The 25,088-nt window shown below is 43.2% G+C and overlaps 1 long non-coding RNA gene across 1 annotated transcript; it reads right to left on the bottom strand.

Moving 5' to 3' along the window:
• Positions 1 to 436: 436 nt before the first annotated feature.
• On the bottom strand, positions 437 to 20,146 carry LOC122920984. The gene is made up of 3 exons (XR_006386949.1): positions 20,039 to 20,146; positions 11,490 to 11,605; positions 437 to 2,167 (listed from the first exon to the last, which is right to left on the bottom strand). It is a non-coding gene; the product is annotated as an uncharacterized LOC122920984 (long non-coding RNA).
• Between the last annotated feature and the right edge of the window lie 4,942 nt (positions 20,147 to 25,088).

Genomic DNA, 25,088 nt, shown 5'->3' with positions numbered 1-25,088 from the left:
GGATTCATTAGCTGACTAGAGTGTGACACTTTGAGCCTAGAATAATGAACCTTTTCACAAAATTAAAATTTTAAGCTGCATTAATGCAATTCCTTTTAATTAGCATTACTGAAATAAATGGACTTTTGCACTATATTTTAATTTTTCGAGTTTCACCTGTACTTCCCGATGAAGCCTAGACAAGTGGTGGACTAGTAGGGCACAGTTGGGATCTCTAAAGCTTTTTGGCTTGTGTGTGGCATTAAAGGGTTTTTTCCATGAGAGGCAGATGAGGTCAGGGAGCAAAGGAGTCATGACCCAGCTCCAGGAAACAGGTAAAAATGCCTTCATTTGGACGGTGGGAGTTTTGCAAAAAAAAAAGCCCAAAAGATGACAAAACCCTTTAAGCTATGCGACATAGATTTGTAATACAGCCAACAATAAATATACTGTAAACTATATTATTATATACTTTATGTACATTCCAAACCAAAAAATACAGTAAGTTTCAACATACTCAGAATATTAGTTACACATAGTACAATGAAAAAAAGTAGCTGTCATCTACTCAATAGGCCAATTGGTTGCTATGAGCAGCATATACCAATGGTTTAATCTGCACAAGACAATGACTCTCTGTACATGTTGGGCTCACATCTCAATACCATGGCTACTCAAGTATGAGAAATTATTGTGTAAGATACCCATTAGCAAAGTTATTTGGACTCTTAGATCGTGCTTTAGTGATACTGGAACCATGCAGCGGTAATCTACTTTAGTCATATAGTCCTTAGCAGCCACAATCTTTACTAATCCTATTATGAAAGGCAAACTATTCGTCAGCCTTACCATAAATCAGCATAAACCATTTCAGCAGTGTACGCATTGGAGGGCAGAAGTATATACATGTATTCAAGGATCAGTGATCAGTGGCATATTCAGCTTCCAATCATCCAATGCATCTATAAAATTCATTATATTACATTGATCCTAACAAATATATATTAAGCATCCAGAACCCTGTGCCTCATAGTATACTGAACGTGTGGTGGTGTATATTGCTTGGTCTGGGGTTGTAATGCTGAAAGATCCTCATGACATTTGTTGTTCCAGTTTATATTAGGCGTGACGTTGTCATGAAGATGATGTGAATTCAAATCGCCATATTGATGTTCCAACCAGAGATAAACAAAGTCCTGCACAAACTGAAACTGCACAAAAGCCCGGCAGGCAAGGGGGCCACTGTTATAGTAAAAAGTAACAATTCTGAATGCTGTATTACATGTTTTTTCTATCATTCCTCTTAGAAATGTAGGAATAGAATGACAACTGGATATTGAAATTTGGGGTGCGTGTCCCTACACTCTCTGACACTGTCTAATTAGTGCTGTCAATGTCAGACTGTACAGGGACACACCCAATTGTCAATATATTCTTACACTTTCAGGTGGAATAACAGAGTAATGGCACAATTAAATCTCTTGAGATTCAGCTCACGGACAAATGTCTTGACAATTTGCTATAGAATTTGCTGGTTTAATTCAGAATTCATTGTTCCATCAATGATGGCAAACCATCCTGTCCCTGATGCAGCAAAATAGGTCTAAACTATGATATTACTACCACTGTGTTTCACAGATGGGATAAGGTTTTTATGCTGGAATGTAGTCTTTTTCTTTTTCCAAACACAGCACTTCTGACTTAAACCAAAAGGTTCTATTTTGATGCTTTCATAGCATTCTGTCTTGTCCAGTTGATCTTTTGCAAATGGGCATCAATGTTCTTTTTGGAAAGCCGCAGCTTTCTCCTTGCATTTCCACCATGCACACCATGGTTGTTTAGTGTCCTGATGAGCATTAACATTAGATAATATGAGAAAGGTCTTTAGTTGCTCAGAGGCTACTTTGGATTCCTCTGTGACTTCACGGATTATTGATCTTGGCGTGATCTTTGTTGGTAGACCACTCCTGGGGACGGTAATAATGGTCTTAAATTTCTTTCATTTGTACACAAGCTGTCTAACTGTGAATTGGTGGAGTCCAAACTCTTTAGAGATGGTTCTGTAACCTTTTCCAGCCTGATGAACACCAACAACCCTACTTCTAAGGTCCTCAGAAATCTTGTCGTGCCATGATACACTTCGGCAATCATATGTTGTGAAGGTCAGACTTTGATAGATCCTTGTTCTCTGGGAATTAAAATAAAAATACTTAAATATTACTTTATCCTGAATATATTCACAAATACCTCTCATTAGTTATAATGGCTCGTTTTGTCTGGGGAGCAATCAATATGAGAAATAAAGTGGCCGCCGTCCTATCAGTACACAAAACCTGTCCTAATCACACAGGAGGACAAGTTACTTCATAACACTGAGCCAATTGCTGCCTCATCCTCCCCTCTGCTCTGCTTGTTAGGCATTATGATCCTAAATACAGCTGATAAGATCTTCAGCTAAATCTCTCTAGTAAAGGAGTTCATAAGGAGACAGCTGGAGAACAGAGAGGATGGACAGGACAGACTTTGATAATGTAGCCGACTGCATGCAAGTGCTGCTGCTAATTGGCCACATCTCCACCCCCCTCTCTGTACTCCAGCTGTCTCCTCATAAACTCCTACATTCATACAGAGATTTAGCTGAAGATCTCATCAGCTGTATTCAGGATCATAATCCCTGGCAAGCAGAGCAGAGAGCAGGATGAAGCAACACTGTAGCTCAATGTTGTGAAGTAACTTGGTCACCACGGCCATCTTGTTTGAAGATTGCAAGCAAAATCTCATGTGCACCAAGCGAGATTTCACGCAGGATCTTCAAGCAAGATGGCAATGACAGTCTCTTCGCGCTCAAACAGATAAGTTGAGTATTAATATTTTTAACCCCTGAAAGGCATCCATTTTACATCAAATGCTGTGATCAGTGATGACCGTAGCATCTAATTTCACCTTCACATTTTCTGCTAATTGTAAATGTTCACATAATTTTGCCACTCACAGGCATGTGATATTGGATCATTTAAAAAAAATATATGACCAAATCTAACATTTTTGACTCATTTGTTGATTTGGCTCTCTTTATCTACCTTTAGAAGTTATGTGAAAAACTGATGTAGTATAAAGTCAAATTTATGCAGAAATATCGAAAATTCTAAAGGTTCCACAAACTTTCAAGAACCACTGTAGTTATAAAAAAATATGCTCGAAAGCGGTTATTTTATAGGAAGACCACTTGGGACGAGTGATGGCGCCTGTACAGTGCTGTGAAATATGTCATTGCTATATAAGTGAGTGAAATAAAATAGTAGATAAATAAAAACAGGAGTAGTGGCAGGTCCTCTTTACCCCCTTCACAACACGTGACATACTACTACGTCACATGTCAGGTCTTTAAAGATGCCACTTGCTATGGAGCGGAGCAGGCGCCATAGCAACTGGCTGCCTGCTGTTTCACACGGACAATCACAGACATTTAACTCCTTAGATGCCATGGCATCTGAGAGGCCGAAAACCTGGAAGTGTGCGCTTCCCAGGCAGGAACGCTTCACCATGCGGAGACTGGGGAAGCCGTTGCACTGCAGTAATAATACAATTCAGGTCAGCAGGTGGCAGCACTAAATTGTAATATATTAATCTTTGTATATAGTAATGAAAATAACACCGTTATTTCAAACTAATTACAAATTAATGATTGCAAGTTGGGGTTCAAAGTTTAAAAAAAATTAAAGATATAAAACCAAATATAAAAATTTAAATCATCCCATTTTCCCCTAAATAAATAAACAATCAAAAAAATAAACATCATTGGAATCGCCAGGTGCAAAAACGCCTGTACTATTAAAATATAAAATTATTTATCTCATATGGTAAATGGTGAAATGGAAAAAAAAAATCTAAATGCCCGATGCGCTGTTTTTTGTTCACTTCACCTCTGACAAAAAAATGGAATAAAAAGTGATAAAAAAATTATACACACCCTGAAAAAATATCAATTACACATAACTCCAAAAATATTTATGGGAGTCAGAATATGGTTAGTGATGGCCTTGCGGTTCGCCCGGCGATTGGTTTGCGGCGCTTTACGTGTTCGCAATCCGCCGAACATGCAAACATATGCTGATGTCCGCGTGCGCCATATACTTTTGCATTGAGCTGAACTTTGACACATCCATCAGGTGAGACAGGACAGCCAATAGAGACGTTTCAGCACATGGATACACCCCCAACCCTATAACAGAACCTGATCTGGAAGCCATTTTACATTACAGTTGCAAGAAAAAGTATGTGAACCCTTTGGAATGATATGGATTTCTGCACAAATTGGTCATAAAATGTGATCTGATCTTCATCTAAGTCACAACAATAGACAATCACAGTCTGCTTAAACTAATAACACACAAAGAATTAAATGTTACCATGTTTTTATTGAACACACCATGTAAACATTCACAGTGCAGGTGGAAAAAGTATGTGAACCCTTGGATTTAATAACTGGTTGAACCTCCTTTGGCAGCAATAATTTCAACCAAATGTTTCCTGAAATTGCAGATCAGACGTGCACAACGGTCAGGAGTAATTCTTGACAATTCCTCTTTACAGAACTGTTTCAGTCCAGCCATATTCTTGGGATGTCTGGTGTGAATCGCTTTCTTGAGGTCATGCCACAGCATCTCAATCGGGTTGAGGTCAGGACTCTGACTGGGCCTCTCCAGAAGGCGTATTTTCTTCTGTTTAAGCCATTCTGTTGTTGATTTACTTCTATGCTTTGGGTCGTTGTCCTGTTGCAAGACCCATCTTCTGTTGAGCTTCAGGTGGTGGACAGATGGCCTTAAGTTCTCCTGCAAAATGTCTTGATAAACTTGGGAATTCATTTTTCCTTCGATGATGGCAATCCGTCCAGGCCCTGACGCAGCAAAGCAGCCCCAAACCATGATGCCCCCACCACCATACTTCACAGTTGGGATGAGGTTTTGATGTTGGTGTGCTGTGCCTCTTTTTCTCCACACATAGTGTTGTGTGTTTCTTCCAAACAACTTAACTTTGGTTTCATCTGTCCACAGAATATTTTGCCAGTACTGCTGTGGAACATCCAGGTGCTCTTGTGCAAACTGTAAACGTGCAGCAATGTTTTTTTTGGACAGCAGTGGCTTCCTCTGTGGTATCATCCCATGAAATCCATTCTTGTTTAGTGTTTTACGTATCGAAGATTCGCTAACAGGGATGTTAGCATATGCCAGAGACTTTTGTAAGTCTTTAGCTGACACTCTAGGATTCTTCTTCACCTCATTGAGCAGTCTGCACTGTGCTCTTGCAGTCATCTTTACACGACGGCCACTCCTAGGGAGAGTAGCATCAGTGCTGAACCTTCACCATTTATAGGCAATTTGTCTTACCGTGGACTGATTAACAGCAAGGCTTATAGAGAAACTTTTATAACCCTTTCCAGCTTTATGCAAGTCAACAATTCTTAATTGTAGGTCTTCTGAGAGCTCTTTTGTGAGAGGCATCATTCACATCAGGCAATGCTTCTTGTGAAAAGCAAACTTCTTGTGTATTTTTTATAGGGCAGGGCAGCTGTAACCAACACCTCCAATTTCATTGATTGGACTCCAGTTGGCTGACACCTCACTCCAATTAGCTCTTGGAGATGTCATTAGTCTAGGAGTTCACATACTTTTTCTACCTGCACTGTGAATGTTTACATAGTGTGTTCAATAAAAACATGGTAACATTTAATTATTTGTGTGTTATTAGTTTAAGCAGACTGATTGTCTATTGTTGTGACTTAGCTCAAGATCAGATCACATTTTATGACCAATTTGTGCAGAAATCCATATAATTCCAAAGGGTTCACATACTTTTTCCTGCAACTGTATGTGTTTTTTCAGTGTAGGGAGAGGTTACATTTTGGAGCCGGGACAGGCTGTTAGGAACTTAGGGACACCAAACGCTAGCTAATAGGGCCACAAAAGTCCTTTTAAGGACTGGTAACATTGTGCTGGTCTAACATATGGAGCGTGGAGTTTCAATGTTGCATATCCGGCAATGTTGGGGAACAGCATTTTGCCTTTGCAGCTCAAGGGCATGTTTGGCTGAAGTACATGCATATTTTTCTGGACATTTTTAACAGCTCTTGCAGTTCAGTGGAAGACTTGAGTAACCGGGTGACAACAAGATTGAAGACATGCATCATACAGGGCACATGGGTCAGCCCTCCCTAACTCAGCACAGTCAAAATGTTCTTTCCATTATCAGTAACCATGGTTTCTATCTCCAGTTGGCCAGAAGACAGCGAGTGTTTTTATTTATGACACAGAGCAGTTCTGCCCCGCTGTGGCTCTGTTTACCAAGGCTAAACCAGGTGCAGAACCACGTGACGCCTAGCTTTGGATACGTGATATGCTGGAGGACCACTGTAAACGGTGCCTAGAGGGGGGGAGTTGGAGGATGAGGAGGCAGAGGAGGATATTGGCACAGAAATACCAGCATTGCAACGCGGAGGCTGTTGATGAAAAGAGGAGAAGAAAACTGGTGTGGGAGGCTACCAAGAGGCCTACAGCAACATTAAAGGAGCTGTAGGAATATCTGGCAAGTACTGGCTGTGTGGTACATGTGACAACAATCTCCCGTATTCTTCATATGTCTGGGCTATGGGGTAGAGTGGCAAGACGAAAGCCTTTTATTACAAAGATAAACATCCAAGCCAGGCTACATTTTGCAAAAACACATCTGAAGTCTCCCAAAAGCATGTGAGAAAAGGTGTTATGGTCTGATGAAACCAAGGTTGAACTTTTTGGCCATAATTCCAAAAGATATGTTTGGCGCAAAAACAACACTGCACATCACCAATAGAACACCATACCCACAGTGAATCATGGTGGTGGCAGCATCATGCTTTGGGGCTGTTTTTCTTCAGCTGGAACTGGGGCCTTAGTTAAGCTCGAGGAAATTATGAACAGTTCCAAATACCAGTCAATATTGGCACAAAACCTTCAGGCTTCTGCTAGAAAGCTGAACATATAGAGGAACTTCATCTTTCAGCATGACAACGACCCAAAGCATACATCCAAATCAACAAAGGAATGGCTTCACCAGAAGAAGATTAAAGTTTTGGAATGGCCCAGCCAGAGCCCAGACCTGAATTCAATTGAAAATCTGTGGGGTGATCAGAAGAGGGCTGTGCACAGAAGATGCCCTCGCAATCTGACAGATTTGGAGTGTTTTTGCAAAGAAAAGTGGGCTAAACTTGCCAAGTCAAAATGTGCCATGCTGATAGACTCATACCCAAAAAGACTGAGTGCAATAAAATCAAAGACTGAGTGTAATAAAATCAAAAGGTGCTTCAACAAAGTATTAGTTTAAGGGTGTGCACACTTATGCAACCATATTATTTTATTTTTTTATTTTTCTTCCCTCTATCTAAAATATTTCAGTTTGTTTTTCAATTGAGTTGTACAGTTTATAGGTCACATTAAAGGTGAAAAAAGTTCTGAAATGATTTATCTTTGTCTCTTTTTTTTACATAACAGAAACCTGACATTTTAACAGGGGTGTGTAGACTTTTTATATCCACTGTATATTGTCCTTCACCATCGTTAAAACTCCAAACATAAGCAATGGCATGAACTTTACCAGACAGCAGTAGGCACAAGGATTGGCCCACCTTCTGCTCAACGTACATGTACAGGGCTGAGACAGCTTTTTTAGAAAAGTAATGTCTGTTTGGGACTCTCCCCATTGGGTGGGCACAAGCCATGAGTTCTCTGAAATGTGCAGAGTCAACTACATGGAAAGGGAGTGTAGTACCAGCAACTTGGCCAGGTGCACATTCAGCTTCTGTGCCTTTGGATGAGTGCACACATACTATTGTCTTTTAGCAATCGCTTCAGTGATCTATTGCTGTCGAAAGAAGTGACGAGGAGTAGGACGAGGAGAAGAATGATCAGGAGCAATAGACCACATTAAAGTCGATGGGAAGGAATGACAGCATCCTTCTGCTGACGTTGTTGAGCCCTGACTGCTAGAGAGTGGGTCTGGGCCGCTGGGAGATGCAGAGGTTGCTTCATTAGGCTGTAATACTAAATGAGTGGCTCGGTTTTTCCCTGCCACTTTATGGTGATGCTCCATGTGTTGTGGGCTGTTGTGCCAACATTAGCACCCTGGGTGTGCGAGTTGGTGAAAATTTCACACACTGGTGAGTATGGCATTTTCCCTCTACCACTGCGTGATACCTGTCTGCCACTGCTTTTATGAACCGATGCACTGCTAGTGTTTTCCTCACAGGTAGTCCCCCGAGTAGTAGGTGGTTTACTCCTCCCATGTTTGGCTCCAAATCTACACTACTTACACCTTGCTCTCTCACGAGCATGCTTCCCCCCTGCTATCTCATGGGCACCCTGCCACCTTGGCCCCCTGATGATGATGCCCCCTTTTCACCCTGCTCCCACGTGCGATCGGTTACATCATTAACTATATCTGTTTGGTCGTCACTTGTGACTTTACCTGTCTCTTGCGCACGTCCCTGACCTCTCGCAACATGTGCTCACACCCGACTGTTGTCATGAGCAGTTGCACTCCTAGAGGAGTCCAGAGCAGACCTCTCCTCCAAGTCTGTCCTGGCTTGTAACAGTTGACTGTACTCACAAAGCTCAACCTCTCTGAAAAGCAGCAGAGCCAGCGGCAAACCTTACTTGGCTAGCAGAAGGAGAAGCAAAACCAAGAATCAGGTTCAGGACAAATGAAGGCACAGAAACAGTTCCTGGGCCATGCCAACTAAGCGTGGTGTCAGAGGAACCCACTGATTCCTGGCTGTGTGTATCTGGTGCCACTTGAGTTGATGTTGAAGAGTGAGTCGACCATTCCAGTAAAGCTGGATTATTGGTCAAAACATGACCGCAGGATGACAATGGCAGCTCTGGCCTGTTGCTGCAAATGCTACCACCACCCTTTCTGCTGCTGCTACTTGTGCTGGCTAAAGCATTCCTGCCCATTCCTTTGGAGTGCCCAGGCAATTGTCTGTTGGCCATAGTGTACAGTAACTGCATCAGTAATGTAACGCATTAACTAAAAATGTGACAGCAGTTGAACAAGATGCATGTGGTGATATATTAGACTGCCCTTTAATACTGAGTCTGACGAACAGTAAGTCTATGTATGGGGCAGCTCAGTGGTTAGAGCTGTTGCCTTGGTGCACTGGGGTCCTAGGTTCAAATTCGACCAAGGACAACATCTGCATGGAGTTTGTATATTCTCCTCATGTTGGCATATTTCCTCTGGGTACTTTGGTTTCCTCCCACAGTCCAAAGACATACTGATAGGGAACTTATATTGTGAGTCTGATTGGGGACAGCTTGTTGCTAAGGTCTGTAAAGCTGTGGAATATGTCAACAACTATATAAGTGTGTAACACCCCAGAGCTGTGTTACGACACGCCTCTACCCCGCTACTATCTCCTAAGAGCCTTTACCTTGTCTTCTGATAAGATTTTGCTCATGTTTTCACAACTGTGCATTTAAAACTATGTTAAATGTAAATTTCCTTGTAATTTTCCATGTTCACCAGCAGGTGGCAGCAATGGATTGGTAAGGAACTAGTTACAGTTTAGTACATCTAGGCTGGAGTGGTTCATTCCAGCTTAGCTCCCCCTCTGTGGAGGTGTGGACTGTTCCTACATCCTGCAGTATGGGAGGAGAAGGAAGTTAGAGTCAGTGTGCCAGCCACCCCTGTTGGGGAAGGCTGTGTGATAGCCTTCAGGAGTCCCCCTGTATAGGGAAGAAAGCCAGGATCTTGTCTCGGCTGAGACATTGAACATATTCCCAGTCTGAGCCCCGTAGCCTCAGCTGGATGTCAAGAAAGCAATCTCCAGAGTTCCAGGACAAAAGCATTCCCTGAGAATATATCTGTGAGTCAAGTCCAGAGACCTAGGAGAAGCCATTCCTCCTTAGCTAGTCTGTCCCACAAAGCAGAAGGTACAGTTCAAAGCAGAATATAAATTCCTGCCACAGTTAAAGAGCTACTAAGCAGACATATTTTCCTACAAGCTCCAGATTTATAGTGCAGAAGATTCATTCCTGCCAACCATTGCCAAAACCTGCTGGGACCAGAGACCAAAGCTGGATTCTGCTTGGATGAAAGTTATCTTCAGTAAAGAAAAGTTTGAACTTCATCTAATGGTCTGGACATAATTTCTGCTGCAATATTCCTCTATTACTCCTACTATCACTACACTCAAATTTATTGCAAGAGCCAGGAGTCCAGCCGTACCCAGGTAGGAGACACCATTGATAGAATTATCAGCACCTATAGAGACATTATAGGCCATTACACCACTCTGGCATTCCTCACCTGGGACGTGTGTTATAACACCTTGGAAGGGCCCTGTGATAGTACTCTGCGCACGCTGCAATTGGCGTCACAAACAAAATATAGACTATCATCTACAACTGACCCAGTCATTGCATAATTTGTACTCAGCATATACCCGTATCCTACTCAATGCAAGTGCATAAAATAAATAAATGTATAAAATAACAGATTAACTATGAATGGTGCAGCACTTGAACAAGATGCACACAGCGATATATTAGGCCGCCCTTTAATACTTAGTCTGATCCACAGACAAATTAACTGTAAATGATACAGCAGTTGAGCAAGATAAATGAGGCAATATATTGTATTTATTTATTTTATGCACTTATATAGTGCTGCTTTACAGACATTAGCATCAAGCTGTCCCCAAAGGGGCTCACAATTATATATATTACATACTGTATTAGATTAGATTGCCCTTTACTACTGAGGCACAGTAAGGCTAGTTTCACACTAGCGGCAGGGGACTCCGGCAGGCTGTTCCGGTGGGTGAACAGCCTGTCTGATCCGTCTTGCCACTAGTTCACATGTCCCCTCGGACTGCCGCTTCGTCCCCACTGACTATAATGGGGGCGGGGCAGAGTTCCGGCGGCAGCACGGCAGCACAGCAGGTCACGACGAGGGCAGGCTGTTAAACCAATGACTATAATGGGGGCGGAGTTCCGTCGGCAGCACGGCAGCGCACACCGAGGGCAGGCTGTTCACCCGCCGGAACAGTCTGCCGGATTCCCCTGCCGTTAGTGTGAAAGTACACTAAGTCTATGTATAAAATGACAGATTAACTACAAATGTGGCAGCAATTGAACAAGATGCACGCGATTATTACATTTAACCTGCAGTGTCCCTGCCGTCTCTCTAAGCTCTCCTTACAGTCTCAAAAAAACTCTCCCGAAGACCTCAGGCACTGTCCCTGCACTCTCCCTATCCATTCTTCTTCTACTAATAGCTTTTTGCAACACTGTCCCTAGCGCAAAAGTGCTTGTCACGTGGCTAGCTGCACAAAATTATGGGTGATCTCGTGTTCCCAAGCTTCTTACACAAAGCGCGAGGAGATTTAGATTTGTGGAGAATCAAATTTTTCCTAAACTTCAGATCAAATTCCACTTCAAATTCATCCTTTGATTTGCTTAACACTACTGATGACATACCTGGTGTCTTTATGAGCATTGAGTGTATCCACCTGCAACCTGCATGCCTTACAACTGCTGTCAGTGAATTGATGGTTTATCCCTTCCCTTTGATTTACTACACGTCCCAGCATAACCTAGTAAAGAATAAAACACTTTAGAGCAGATCAGCAAGGCTGGGGTTAATCACAGGGGCAGGCTATGCAGGAGGGCAGACTGAAAATTCCTTAGCAGATTGACAGCACTGGGGATAAAATTTAGGTTGCTGTATTCTCTCTGCAGATGACACACACTCCTTCTTTGTGCTGACACAGGAGCAAGTAGAGAAAGGTCAGAGGGGATAGGTAGAAGCTAAAGGAACCTGACAGGAGGGAAGAGGTGAGAAGATTGTAGGGGCTGGGTGACGCACTGATGCAGCAGATGAGGAGGTCAGCTACATAAGTATTATGTACACTCACTCTTTATTTAAAGAAGAAAACAGCAAGCACTGGTTTGCTGATGAAAATTAAATACTGGTCCTAGCCTCTCCGTCTTAGTATGGGCTGGGATGGTGGAATTCCAGCCATATGGGAACTCCAGGTATCAAAAGTGTGTTCCACATGTACAATCATGGTTGCCCATACTCTTCCACAGGGACCATGTGTTGTTGATGCCTCCTTGTTTGCATATATTTAAGTTGAAGATTTCAATGCATTTAAGATCTCTATAACATAATTATTCATTACAAATTACAATTGCTTTAAACTTACAGATTATTATTCACCTGTTTCTGAGTTCTGCTTATTCAATTGTATGTTCGCGTTTTCTCTCTTGCTCTCACATCCACATGAAGGGGATAAGGGAGGCTAAGCCCTATTGATGTTGCTTTCACTGAGCTTGCCCTGGCTGCTGGCACAGCTCTCGTTCAAAGATTTCTCGCTCGCGCTCACACGGAGCGCTGTGTGACGTGACAGTTTGAGCTACGGACAATTAGGAGGACCAAGATTACTCTAACGCGTTTCGAATAAAACGTTATTCTTCGTCAGGGATATCGACTCAGTCTTCTGATCCCACTTATATAGGCTCATTTTTTCCCCCTTCATTTAACCCCTTCATGTCTTCTTTATTTCATTCAAAAACTCGATTTCTGAGTTCAATCCTAGTGGTATTAATGTGTTAAGATTGAAAATCCAGCGGGTCTCTGCTCAGGACATTTTTTTTATGAAGTCCCCCCCCCCTCTTTTATCTTTTTTAACTATCTCTATACCACTGAATGTGGTTCCATTACTATTTCCCCCATGTTTTTCTTTATAGTGTCTAGAGAGGGGATGGCCTTCATATTTCCTGCGGATATTATAAATGTTCCCCTATTCTCTTGCTTAATGTTCTTTTTGTACGTCCTATGTTCACTTTTTTACATGGACATGTTATTGCATATATGACCCCCTGGCTTTTACAGGTGATATGATCTTGTATGCTATATTTTAATTTTTTATTTCTTGAATGCTTGTTTCCTATTTTTTATTTTTTACACGCCCCGCATGTTCCACACGGAAAAAAACCTGCCTGGGATACTGCTTTTATTCCGCTTACAATGTGACTCTCGTCTTTTTTTACTGACACATTTATTTGTCGTTGCTACTAGATTACCCACATTTCTTGCCTTTCTGTATATGAGTTTTGGGTTGTCTGGAATATACTGCCCTATTATTTTATCTTCTTTTAAAATTTCCCAATGTCTTTTGACGATGTTCCTCAATAATCTTGTCTGACAATTGTATTGCGTAATAATCGGCGGTATCTCAAATTGTTCTTCCTCTTTTTTGTTGCTCTCCTGTTTTTTGATCTCCTTATTTATTAGATCTTGTCTATTTAGTTTCCCTACTGTTTCTTTTTGTTTTATTAATCTTTCCTTATTGTAACCCCTCGGCTCGAGTCTTTGTTGTAATTTATCGGCCTCTATTTGATACTCCTCCTCTTTAGTGCAGTTTCTTCTATTCCTCATGAACTGGCTTTTTGGGATGTTTTCCAGCCATTGAGGAAGATGGCAGCTATCCCATGAAATAAAGCTATTTACATCCATAGGCTGTCACAACCAGACAGCTGAGAAGCTCTGACAGAAGCCTTTCAGAACCTCCTCCTTGAGTTTTCTTTGTTGTGGTGTTCAGTTCCTCATCTCGTTAGCCTCTCTCAGCTGTCATGTAGTTGGACTGATTACATCCCTTTAAATTCCGCCCCATAATGCATTACTGGGCGGCTTATACTTCTTCCTGGAGTGTGTGTGCATGCTGATCCTATTTCCCAGTCTGCTACTAAGTTAAGTGCTGTACATTTATCTGTTATTTTCTGTTTGCTGGATCCCAGGTGACCCTGACTCCCTCCGTGTCTGGTGTAGGGAGCCGGTGGCCGTGTCCCCTCACTATTGTAGGGTGTTCAGGGGTTATATAGTCGAGGTACGTGGATATGCAACCTTCCACCTTTGGGATTTTTGCATAGGCTAAGTAGCCAGGGAAAGTGCCAGGTCTTGTGCAGGGGTCTCCCTTTTGGTTCCTTAGCTTTGGATCCAGTGAGTCATATATGCATGTTGCATTGTCTTGTTTCCTGTACACCGTCCGTGACATTATAAGCCGCCAAAACCGTCTCAAGCATGGATCCGGTTTCACTTTTGGCTGAACGCCTTCAGGGTCTTTCATTGGAGGTAGCTGATCTCCGTAAGACTTTTTCTCAGCTTCAAGTGACCGGTTCAGCTGGCGTTCATGGAGTTTGTTCGGAGCCTAAGATCTCGCTCCCGGATACGTTTTCCCAGGGTAGTGAGAATTTTGTGCGTTTTAGAGAGGCTTGCAAACTCCATTTTCGCCTTCTTCCTCATTCCTCTGGTGATGAGGAACGGAGGATGGGGATCATTATATCGCTGCTCAGGGGTAACGCTCAGTCCTGGGCCTTTTCGCTGCCGGAGGGGGCACGCCCCCTCCGTTCAGTGGATGAATTCTTTTTAGCCCTGGGTCAGATATATGATGATCCGGATCGTATTGCTCTGGCTGAGTCTAGACTACGTCTATTATGCCAGGGTAAACAATCCGCAGAGATATACTGCTCAGAATTTCGGAGATGGGCAGCTGATACTGGTTGGAATGATGCTGCACTCCAAAGTAAATTTTGCCATGGTCTTTCAGAGGGATTGAAAGATGCATTTGCCTTTCATGAAAGGCCTATTTCCTTGGACTCTGCTATGTCTCAGGCCGTTCGTATTGACAGGCGTTTTAGAGAGATAGGAGAGATCTCTCATTCCTGTCATACTCAGTCCCAGGACAGTGCAGCAGTCCCATTCTGTGCGCAGGTGTCTCAGTCGCTGTCAGCCCCTTCTGAGCAGGAGCCCATGCAGCTGGGGTTGATTTCTTCTGACAATAGAAGATTCAGCCCGCATGGGAGGGTTTGTTTTTGTTGTGGAGGTATAAATCATTTGGCAAATGTTTGTTCCTCTAGGAGATTCAGGCAGTTCTCTGAGCGTAATAAAGAAACAAAGAGGAAAAAATATTTTAAAAATGTTCCGTCTGTTACTATTGGCAGGGTTGAGGCGGAAATTGAAGGTTTTATGTTTGCTTGTAGTTCCCGTTTTGTCCAGCAAGAGCAATTTTTGTGGATAGTGGAGCAGCGGTCAATCTCATTGATAATCAATTTGCAATAACTCATGGTTTCCAGGTGTGCACTTTGGGAAAGGATATTCCTGTTTTTGCTATTGATTCCGCTCCACTTTCTCAGAAATCATTAAAGGGCATAGTTCACAATATCCGTTTAATTGTGAGTGATGCTCATGTTGAGGATGTGTCATGTTTCGTCCTTAGCGGTTTGCCTACTCCTCTAGTGTTGGGGCTACCCTGGCTCACTAAACATAACCCCACCATTGATTGGCAAGCGAGGCAAATAAATGGTTGGAGTGACTTTTGCAGAGAGAATTGCCTCACGACATCTGTTTCTGAGGTTGCTACTAAGACTGTACCATCTTTTCTTTCTGAATTTTCGGATGTCTTCTCTGAGAGTGGTGTTCAGGGCTTGCCCCCGCACAGGGAGTACGATTGCCCTATTAATCTCATCCCAGGCGCCAAGCTGCCTAAATCTCGTTTATACAATCTTTCCCAACCTGAAAGGATCGCTATGCGTGCTTATATCTCTGAGAGTCTGAGAAAAGGACACATACGACCCTCAAAGTCACCTGTTGCCGCTGGTTTTTTCTTTGTTAAGAAAAAAGATGGTTCTTTAAGACCTTGTCTGAATTTCAGGGAGCTGAACGGTATCACTATTCGTGACCCTTATCCGCTTCCTCTGATCCCGGACCTGTTTAACCAGGTTGTTGGGGTTAAAGTCTTTTCCAAATTAGATCTAAGAGGGGCATACAACCTGGTCAGGGTCAGAGAAGGAGACGAATGGAAGACGGCCTTCAATACCCCTGAGGGCCATTTTGAAAATTTGGTTATGCCTTTTGGTTTGATGAATGCCCCAGCCAATTTTCAGCATTTCGTGAACAGCATTTTTTATCATTTGATGGGAAAATTTGTATTAGTGTATTTGGATGACATTTAGATTTTTTCTCCTGATTTCAAAACTCATAAGGAACATTTACGTCAGGTCTTGCTCATCCTGCGGGAGAATAAATTGTATGCGAAACTGGAAAAATGTGTGTTTGCGGTTCCAGAAATTCAATTTCTGGGGTTTCTTCTCTCCGCTTCTGGTTTTCGCATGGACCCCGAGAAGGTCCGCGCTGTGCTTGAGTGGGAGCTTCCTGAGAATCAGAAGGCGCTGATGCATTTTTTGGGCTTTGCCAATTATTACAGGAAGTTTATTTTGAATTATTCCTCTATTGTTAAACCACTCACTGATATGACCAGAAAGGGGGTAGATTTTTCTTCTTGGTCGGTAGAGGCGCGTAAGGCCTTTTCTAATATCAAGGAGAGTTTTGCTTCCGCTTCCATCTTGGTGCAACCTGATATTTCTTTACCCTTCATAGTTGAGGTTGATGCTTCTGAGGTGGGTGTGGGTGCGGTCTTGTCTCAGGGTTCCTCTCCTGCCAAATGGCGACCGTGTGCCTTTTTCTCAAAAAAACTCTCCTCCGCAGAGAGAAATTACGATGTGGGAGATAGGGAATTGTTGGCCATCAAGTTGGCTTTTGAGGAATGGTGCCATTGGCTAGAGGGAGCCAGACACCCTATTACCGTGTTTACTGACCATAAAAATCTGGCCTACTTGGAGTCAGCCAAGCGTCTGAACCCGAGACAGGCCAGATGGTCTTTGTTCTTTTCAAGATTTAATTTTGTTGTCACGTTCCGCCCTGGGGTTAAGAATGTGAAGGCAGATGCCCTGTCACGTTTTTTTCCGGTAGGGCGGGAATTTTGAAGACCCGGGTCCCATTTTGGCCGAAGTTGTGGTGGTCTCTGCTCTTTTTTCTGAATTGGAGGCAGAGGTGCAGGCAGCCCAGTCAGAGGCTCCTGATCTTTGTCCTCCTGGGAGGTTGTTTGTTCCTCTCGCTTTAAGACACAAGATTTTTAAGGAACACCACGATACGGTCCTTGCTGGGCACCCGAGGGCAAGAGCCACACTGGATCTCATTGCTCGGAGATTCTGGTGGCCTGCGCTTCGTAAGTCGGTTGAGGGTTTTGTGGCAGCCTGCGAGACTTGCGCTCGTGCCAAAGTCCCTCATTCACGGCCATCAGGTCCTCTCCTTCCCTTACCCATTCCTTCCCGTCCTTGGACACATCTGTCCATGGACTTCATAACGGACCTGCCTCGTTCCTCGGGGAAGACTGTGATTCTGGTGGTGGTGGACCGTTTTAGCAAAATGGTGCATTTCATCCCTTTTCCAGGTTTGCCCAATGCCAAGACGCTGGCGCAGGCATTTATTGATCACATTGTCAAATTGCACGGTATTCCTTCAGACATAGTCTCTGATAGGGGCACGCAGTTTGTTTCCAGATTCTGGAAGGCTTTCTGTTCTCGCTTGGGGGTTCGGTTGTCATTCTCTTTTGCTTTCCACCCGCAGTCGAATGGCCAGACGGAGCATGTCAATCAGAATCTGGAGACATATCTGCGCTGTTTTGTGGCGGAGAATCAGGAGGATTGGTGTTCTTTTTTGTCCCTTGCTGAGTTTGCTTTAAATAACCGTCGTCAGGAGTCCTCTGATAAGTCACCATTTTTTGGTGCATATGGGTTTCATCCGCAGTTTGGGACTTTCTCGGGAGAGGGGTCTTCTGGTTTACCTGATGAGGACAGATTCTCCTCGTCTTTGTCATCTATTTGGCAAAAGATTCAGGATAATCTAAAGAGCATGAGTGAGAGATATAAGCGTGTGGCAGATAAGAGACGTGTGCTTGGTCCGGACCTGAATGTTGGTGATCTGGTGTGGTTGTCTACCAAGAATATCAAATTGAAGGTTCCCTCCTGGAAGTTGGGTCCTAGGTTTATTGGGCCTTACAAAATCCTGTCTGTCATCAATCCTGTTGCCTACTGTCTTGATCTTCCTCAGACTTGGAAGATCCATAATGTTTTTCATAAGTCCTTATTGAAACCTTATGTTCAACCCATTGTACCCTCGCCTTTGCCTCCTCCTCCGATTATGGTTGATGGGAATCTTGAATTTCAGGTCTCTAGGATTGTGGATTCTCGTCTTGTCCGCGGTTCTCGCCAGTACCTTGTGCATTGGGAGGGTTATGGTCCTGAGGAAAGGATGTGGGTCCCAGTGACGGACATTAAGGCCTCTGGTCTCATCAGGGCTTTCCATAGGTCCCATCCTGAGAAGGCCGGAGTCCACTCGTAGAGTGAGAAGCTCTGACAGAAGCCTTTCAGAACCTCCTCCTTGAGTTTTCTTTGTTGTGGTGTTCAGTTCCTCATCTCGTTAGCCTCTCTCAGCTGTCATGTAGTTGGACTGATTACATCCCTTTAAATTCCGCCCCATAATGCATTACTGGGCGGCTTATACTTCTTCCTGGAGTGTGTGTGCATGCTGATCCTATTTCCCAGTCTGCTACTAAGTTAAGTGCTGTACATTTATCTGTTATTTTCTGTTTGCTGGATCCCAGGTGACCCTGACTCCCTCCGTGTCTGGTGTAGGGAGCCGGTGGCCGTGTCCCCTCACTATTGTAGGGTGTTCAGGGGTTATATAGTCGAGGTACGTGGATATGCAAACATCCACCTTTGGGATTTTTGCATAGGCTGAGCAGCCCGGGAAAGTGCCAGGTCTTGTGCAGGGGTCTCCCTTTTGGTTCCTTAGCTTTGGATCCAGTGAGTCATATATGCATGTTGCATTGTCTTGTTTCCTGTACACCGTCCGTGACATAGGCTTATTGTATGTTTTTGTCTGTATTTTTCCTTCCTCAATATAAATTGTTAAGTCTAAAAAGTTGATTTCCTTTTTGCTAAATATTCGTGTGAATTCTAAATAAAATTAATTTTTATTTATTTCATAAAGAAATGTTTTTTAATTCATCTTCCCCTCTCCCCCCCCCCCAAATAATTATCCCATCATCTGTAAATCGCTTCCACAGGACGAGATTCGCCCGGAGCTCGCCACTGGGGTGGATGACCTCCTATTCCCACTGACCCACATATATATTGGCGAACCCCGGTGCGAATCTTGTCCTCATCGCGGTTCCCCATTGCTGTATATAAAATTTATCCTCAAATATAAAATAATTTTTCTTTAAAATTAACATTATACAGTCTCCAATAAAATCAATCTGATTTTGTGCTAAATTGTCCCTGATGGAGTGCATCGCGCGGCACCATAGAACAATATATTAGTATAATTTGTGTTTAGCAGTGGCAGCGATACCGCTGAGGTACCGCAGCGTAGGTTATTGAGAATTAGGGTGGAAGCGCCTGTGTAATAAAGTAGAATACGGAGTGTCTCACTAATCTTTACAAATGTTGTTATTAGATTCTCTCATTAAAGCAGCCTCACACTTTGCAATCATATTTTGGTATAAGGAACAAGGTGTCTTTTTCAAAATGTGTCCCACCACCCTTGGTTCCATAAATAAAGCATAACAGCTGTTAGAAGCTCTTGGCTTCCAGGCACAACAGCCGCAGCACATCATGGCAACGTCTCACCTGGCATGTCGAATAGGTTCTGGGAAGCTTGTGGGGTACAGCGGAAGAGGCAGTAGCAGTGGAAAAGGAGGAGTCACTTGAGAAGGAGATGGAGTAGAAGGAGGAGAAGAAGAGGCAGGCCTGCATGCAGTCCGTGGTAGTAACACCAAATCCACACGGGTGCCACGGGTTACATGCTTGACAGCCGTCAGAAGGTTCACCCAGTGGGCAGTAAAAGTTATGTACCTTCCCTGCCCGTGTTTGCTAGACCATATGTTGGCCCATTTGGCGAACAAGCAACGTTCGCGACGATCCGACCGCCGGGCGAACCGCAAAGCCCTCTTTACTTTTAATGCAGTTGTGTTTTTAATTTCTTTGTAACAGTGAAAATGTGTCCTCCTCCCAGTCATGAACTCCAAGTGTTACTGTGATATTTATTCTGCTTTCTGCAGTTTTTCTCACTTAGTGTAGTCTTATGCCCCCTTTAAATTGTTGATTGAACATGCCTATATCACCTTTTAGTAGCCCAGTCTGTCTGGCTGGAGTCTTTGCTTTTTCCGCTTCACTTTGTATGGAATTTTAATACGTTTTCATGCTGCTTCACACCTGCTGGTAAATCCACCTGAAGACATGTAACAGAAAAATAAATGTGGCTACAGCTTATGCCTGTGTTTTACTTGAGTATATAGTAATTTGGTTTGTAGTGGTTATAACATGCAATATTATTATTAATTTTAAAGTGCTATTAATATAAGGGTGCTGTGCGTATGAAAAAAAAGGTATTAAGTGTCATCTGAGGGCAGCATAAAGTAGTAATAAATACACTGATCGCTGCATAGAAAAGTAAAAACTGGAAACAGCACTAAATGTCTCATGGTTGGACTAGCTGGGAATCCAGCACAACATCAACGTAGGTAGGTTAATTCCCAGCAGCAATCCAAATAAAGAAAATATGGTAATAATTATGGCATTGCCTCTTGTATCCATTTATCTTATAGTGTGCAAAAAGTATGTTCATTCTTTATGGCTGCAGTGGCCACATGACCATGTCAAACCAGATGTACTGTAGACACGTGGAGACCTGAAAGCTGCAGCAGCCCAGGGTAGCAAAGTAGCCAGAACCCAGAGGCAGGTATTAGGTAAGCATGATTACCTGTACAGGTCCGGCCACACTGAGGGGTCTGCCTGAAAGGGCCCCAGGGGTAGACAACCACTTTTAAACACCACTACAAAAACAGTGTTTGTAGGGCATTTTATAATTTTCTATTGGTTAACATGTAACATCTGGCTGCTGGCAGTAACATTATTTGGCAAAAAAATTAATAATAAAAAAGCTTTTGGGTCCCATAACAACTGCTATTGCTAATAAGGGTGTAGTCACCTCTATGACAAGTATAGGACAGCACTATTTCTCTGTAGCAGTGTTTCCCAACCCTTGATTCCTTGGAGCCACATCCAATGGTAAAAAAACCCTTTTTCTCGTGAATTTTACCTTATGTATTGTAAATGGTAAAATCCAGGATAAAATCTACAGAAAGAATTGACATATTTGGATTTAAAATCCATGCTGCACATGAGTGAGATTTGTTAGTCGTGTGCACTTTACTGCCACTGTAACAAGCTGTAGATTTTCTGCCTGCGTATCCTGATGGAAAAACTGATGCTTTTCCCCTATGCATGGATGTAGCCTTACCCTAAGTTCACACTTGCGCGTTTCATAACCAATGCAAACCAATGCTTCCCTATGGGACTGGTTCACATTTTCGTGTTTTACAGCGCGTTCGAACGCGCTGAAAAACGCCCGACGCATTAACAAGTTCTTGAGCTTCTTTGGGGCGTTTTGTCGCGCGTTCCCGTACATAGACTTTCGGGAACGCGGGACAATGGGCGTTCGCTTGTCTCTGTATGCGCGATTGCAAACGCCGGTACAATCGCGCATACAGAGCGCTCCTTTCAGAACGCTCAGGTGTGAACCCGGGGTTAAAGTAAGGATGGTGTAGTGGGGAGATGCCTGTATGGATAAAAGTTTGTCAGAGGTGAATTACAGCTTGATCTATCTGCATAGTGCAAACCAATGCAGACCAGACAAAGTAAGGTTTTTGTGTTTCTGCTATACCATTTAGGTTGCCAGTAATTTTTGGGGCTAGTATTGGTCATTGTTCAGCAAAAATCTTATTTTCTAAAATACCAGAGCAGTACTCATTGACAACTGTTTTAAAATAGATGCAGTTGTCATGTGTCTGGTTTGTAAAGAGTCCCTTTCATGTAAACATATTGTATAGCCACACTTTCCATTTCTTTATCATTTACAGCGTCAAGGTTTTTTAAAATATTTATGTAGTGAACATGCGTGTTCGCGTACTATATCTACAATGATCAGTGCTTTATCATTAGTTAATGGTAATGATGGCTTAGACACAAGAATCATACTTTACTGCAGGTGAATGAGCTGTTTATACTAATTTACTTGCCTGTGTGTTAAGCTTTAACTTTTATGTCACCTCAAGCTTGACCTCAGGTGTGCTCATGTGTACAAAGCATGAAAAGTATATGCTGTATATGCATAATTAATTAAATATTGAAAATACCAGTCGTATCAGCAATCAGGAAGCTATAGCCCAGTCAGTATTCTCCAGAAATCTATCTAATACTGGACACATTTGATTCTAAAAAGTGGCATCTTGTCCTAGAAGAGTCAATAAGGCCACTATGTCAACATGGCAATATGATTATTTAACCTCATGTTTAAATATTAAGCTAGTTAAAGGTTTGCCTTAGGAGGCCAATTTTTGTAATAATTTCATTTTACTTATTTTGGGCAAAAAAAAAAATTTCAATTGGTCTTTATTAAAAATATTGACCGTTCTGTCACAAAGGGTTAACTGTTTGTCTATCTGCGTGAATGTACTTTTTACTTTCACTTTGTGCCAGTCATCTAATAAACCTTATCTCTAATTTAATAAGAGGTCATAAACACTTATTTACGTGAAACTCCTATCAGTAAGATAAGAATTGAGCTATAATGAGTATTTTTTATGTCAGAGAGCAGAGATAAGGGTACTTTCACACTTGCGGCAGGACGGATCCAGCAGGCTGGTCTCCCTGTCGGATCCGTCCTTCCGCTGTTTCGTCGTATCGCCGGACCGCCGCTCTGTCCCCATTGAGTATAATGGGGACGGGGGCTGAGCTCCGGCGCAGCACGGCGGTGCACGGCGAAAGCCGCCGGACTAAAAAGTCGGACATGCAGGACTTTTTAGTCCGGTGGCTTTCGCCGTGCACCGTCGTGCTGCGCCGGAGCTCAGCCTCCCGTCCCCATTATAGTCAATAGGGACGGAGCGGCGGTCCGGCGATACGGTGAAACAGCGGAAGGACGGATCCGACAGGGAGACCAGCCTGCCGGATCCGTCCTGCCGCAAGTGTGAAAGTAGCCTAAGGAGAAAAAATTCAGATTCCTCTGTTTGAGTATCTGAGCTTTGTACAGAGAAAAGGGTTCTATATTTGTAATAAAGAACAAATACAAAAATATATTTTTAGCTCAAAATGAGTACAATGCAATAATAAAAAAAAATGCCCCCAAAGGTGTACAAGTAAGTCATGTGCTACGCCAGCAATAATTTGTGTGTTTTGATCTTGAACACTTTAGGGTACATTTAGAAAAGTTGATTTGGGTCAGACATATTATGTTGTTGCAAATGTCATGCACCAAATTTATTAATGATTCACACAGCATATATGTACTTAATGTTTTACTCCAGTAATAATGTTTTGCAGGAGAGTATTCTAATGTTATATGGTTTCCTAGGTAAATTAACTACCTGCATTTCTTGATATCACTATTAATTATAGGAAAAGACATGGGCATTAGTGAGTATGTTGGACAATAGCACTGTCTCTTTGTCGGTCGGTGGTGCTGTATTGCTAACAAATTAGGTAACTTGCCAACAAATACACCATTTTAGGTTAAAATACTCTTTAAAGAGAGAGAGACAACCGACACCACTTTAACCGCCTCCCGACCGCCTAATGCAGGGATGCGTCCTGCGGGCGGTCGGGTTGTTCCTCGTAGACGCATTGGCGCGTCATCTCGCGCAAAGCCGTCCCGCACATGCGCAGTGCGGGCCGGGAAAAGTCGCAGGAGAAGTTCGTCCCCAGCCTGCCAGCCAATGATCTGCACTGGCAGATTGGTGACTTTTAAAAAATCGAATCACAAGCCATTTAACACATTATATTTATAAATATAATGTGTTAAATGGCTTCTGTGCTCTCTGCTGGTTCCTTTTCGTCAGTTGGTCCAGGCAGAGAGCACAGATCACTGTGAGTACATCAAGCACACCAAGCACAACACATTTAGCCCCAGATCACCCCCCCATCACCCCAATTAACCCCTTGATCACCCCTGTCAATCACTAGTGAAAGGGAAAAAAGTTATCAGTGTAAACTGTGACTTTTTTTTCCCACCAGTATTGACTGTTAGGTTTAGGTTAGTTTAGGCCCCTTTGGTAGGTAGTTAGCTTCAGTTAACGCCCAGCCCACCGCACCGCAGTCACTGATTCGCTGATTAGCGTATCGCTAATCAGCATTGGTACTTTTATAGTATCTGTAAGTGATCAGAACTGATCACAGTCAGATCTATAATAGTATTAGTGTCACCTTAGCTCGCCCTCCACCCAAAACGCAGTGTTTGCCCGATCAGGCCTGATCAGTCGCCCACACGTGCGTTCACCCACGCCCGCCCCGCCGCAGTGACAAAAATTATTTTTTTTAATCACTGCACAATCACTACACAAGCGCTGCGGCGATAAAAACAAATCAGTTTTGATATTTTTTATCAACCGCAGCGGCCTCCTGTACTTTGCTAGCCTCCCATTTGTAAGACAGGCTTACTTTTTTTCTTGGGTAGTCTCAGGGAATACCCCCTAAATTTAGTTGACCAAATGGAAAACAAGGGGTATTCTTCTGAAGAGGCCTACAGGCTTCTGACCCAGTCGGATGAGGAATGGGAACCCTCATCTGACGAATCCAGCGGGTCAGAATACGAACCTGTAGAAAGCAGTGGCAGTCTGACCCAAAGTTCGGACGATGAGGTTGATGTCCCTGATACTACCAGGCGTACCCGGCACCATGTTGCTAGACCACAGGTTGCGCAGGATCTGCTTCAAGGGCAGCAGAGTCGGGCTGGCGCTGTCGGATTACGTGGTGAGGCATACACCAGCAGCGCAACCCATCCTGGACCTAGTACCAGCACTGCTGTAGAACATGGTGAAGTGGCGAGCACCAGAAGGGCAGTTGAAGCTGGTACGGTAGCACGTGCAGTAGTTCCCCTGTCGCAGCCACCGCACAGACAGGCCCGTAGAGCCCCTAGAGTCCCTGAGGTGCTGGCAAACCCTGATTGGCAGCCCCCATCTTCAGCTGCACCAGTAGTTCCCCCTTTCACTGTCCAGTCTGGAGTTCAGGTTGAGATTGAGACAGCTCAGATCGGATCGGCACAGTTTTTTTTTTAGCTGTTCTCTACTGCAGAGATCTTTGACTTAGTCGTTACAGAAACAAACCGGTATGCAACTCAAT

Source organism: Bufo gargarizans, chromosome 10, assembly GCF_014858855.1.
Source record: "Bufo gargarizans isolate SCDJY-AF-19 chromosome 10, ASM1485885v1, whole genome shotgun sequence".
NCBI classification, from domain to species: domain Eukaryota; kingdom Metazoa; phylum Chordata; class Amphibia; order Anura; family Bufonidae; genus Bufo; species Bufo gargarizans.
The sequence above is the reverse complement of the archived record's forward strand: the minus strand, read 5'-3'. Positions and strand labels throughout refer to the sequence as shown.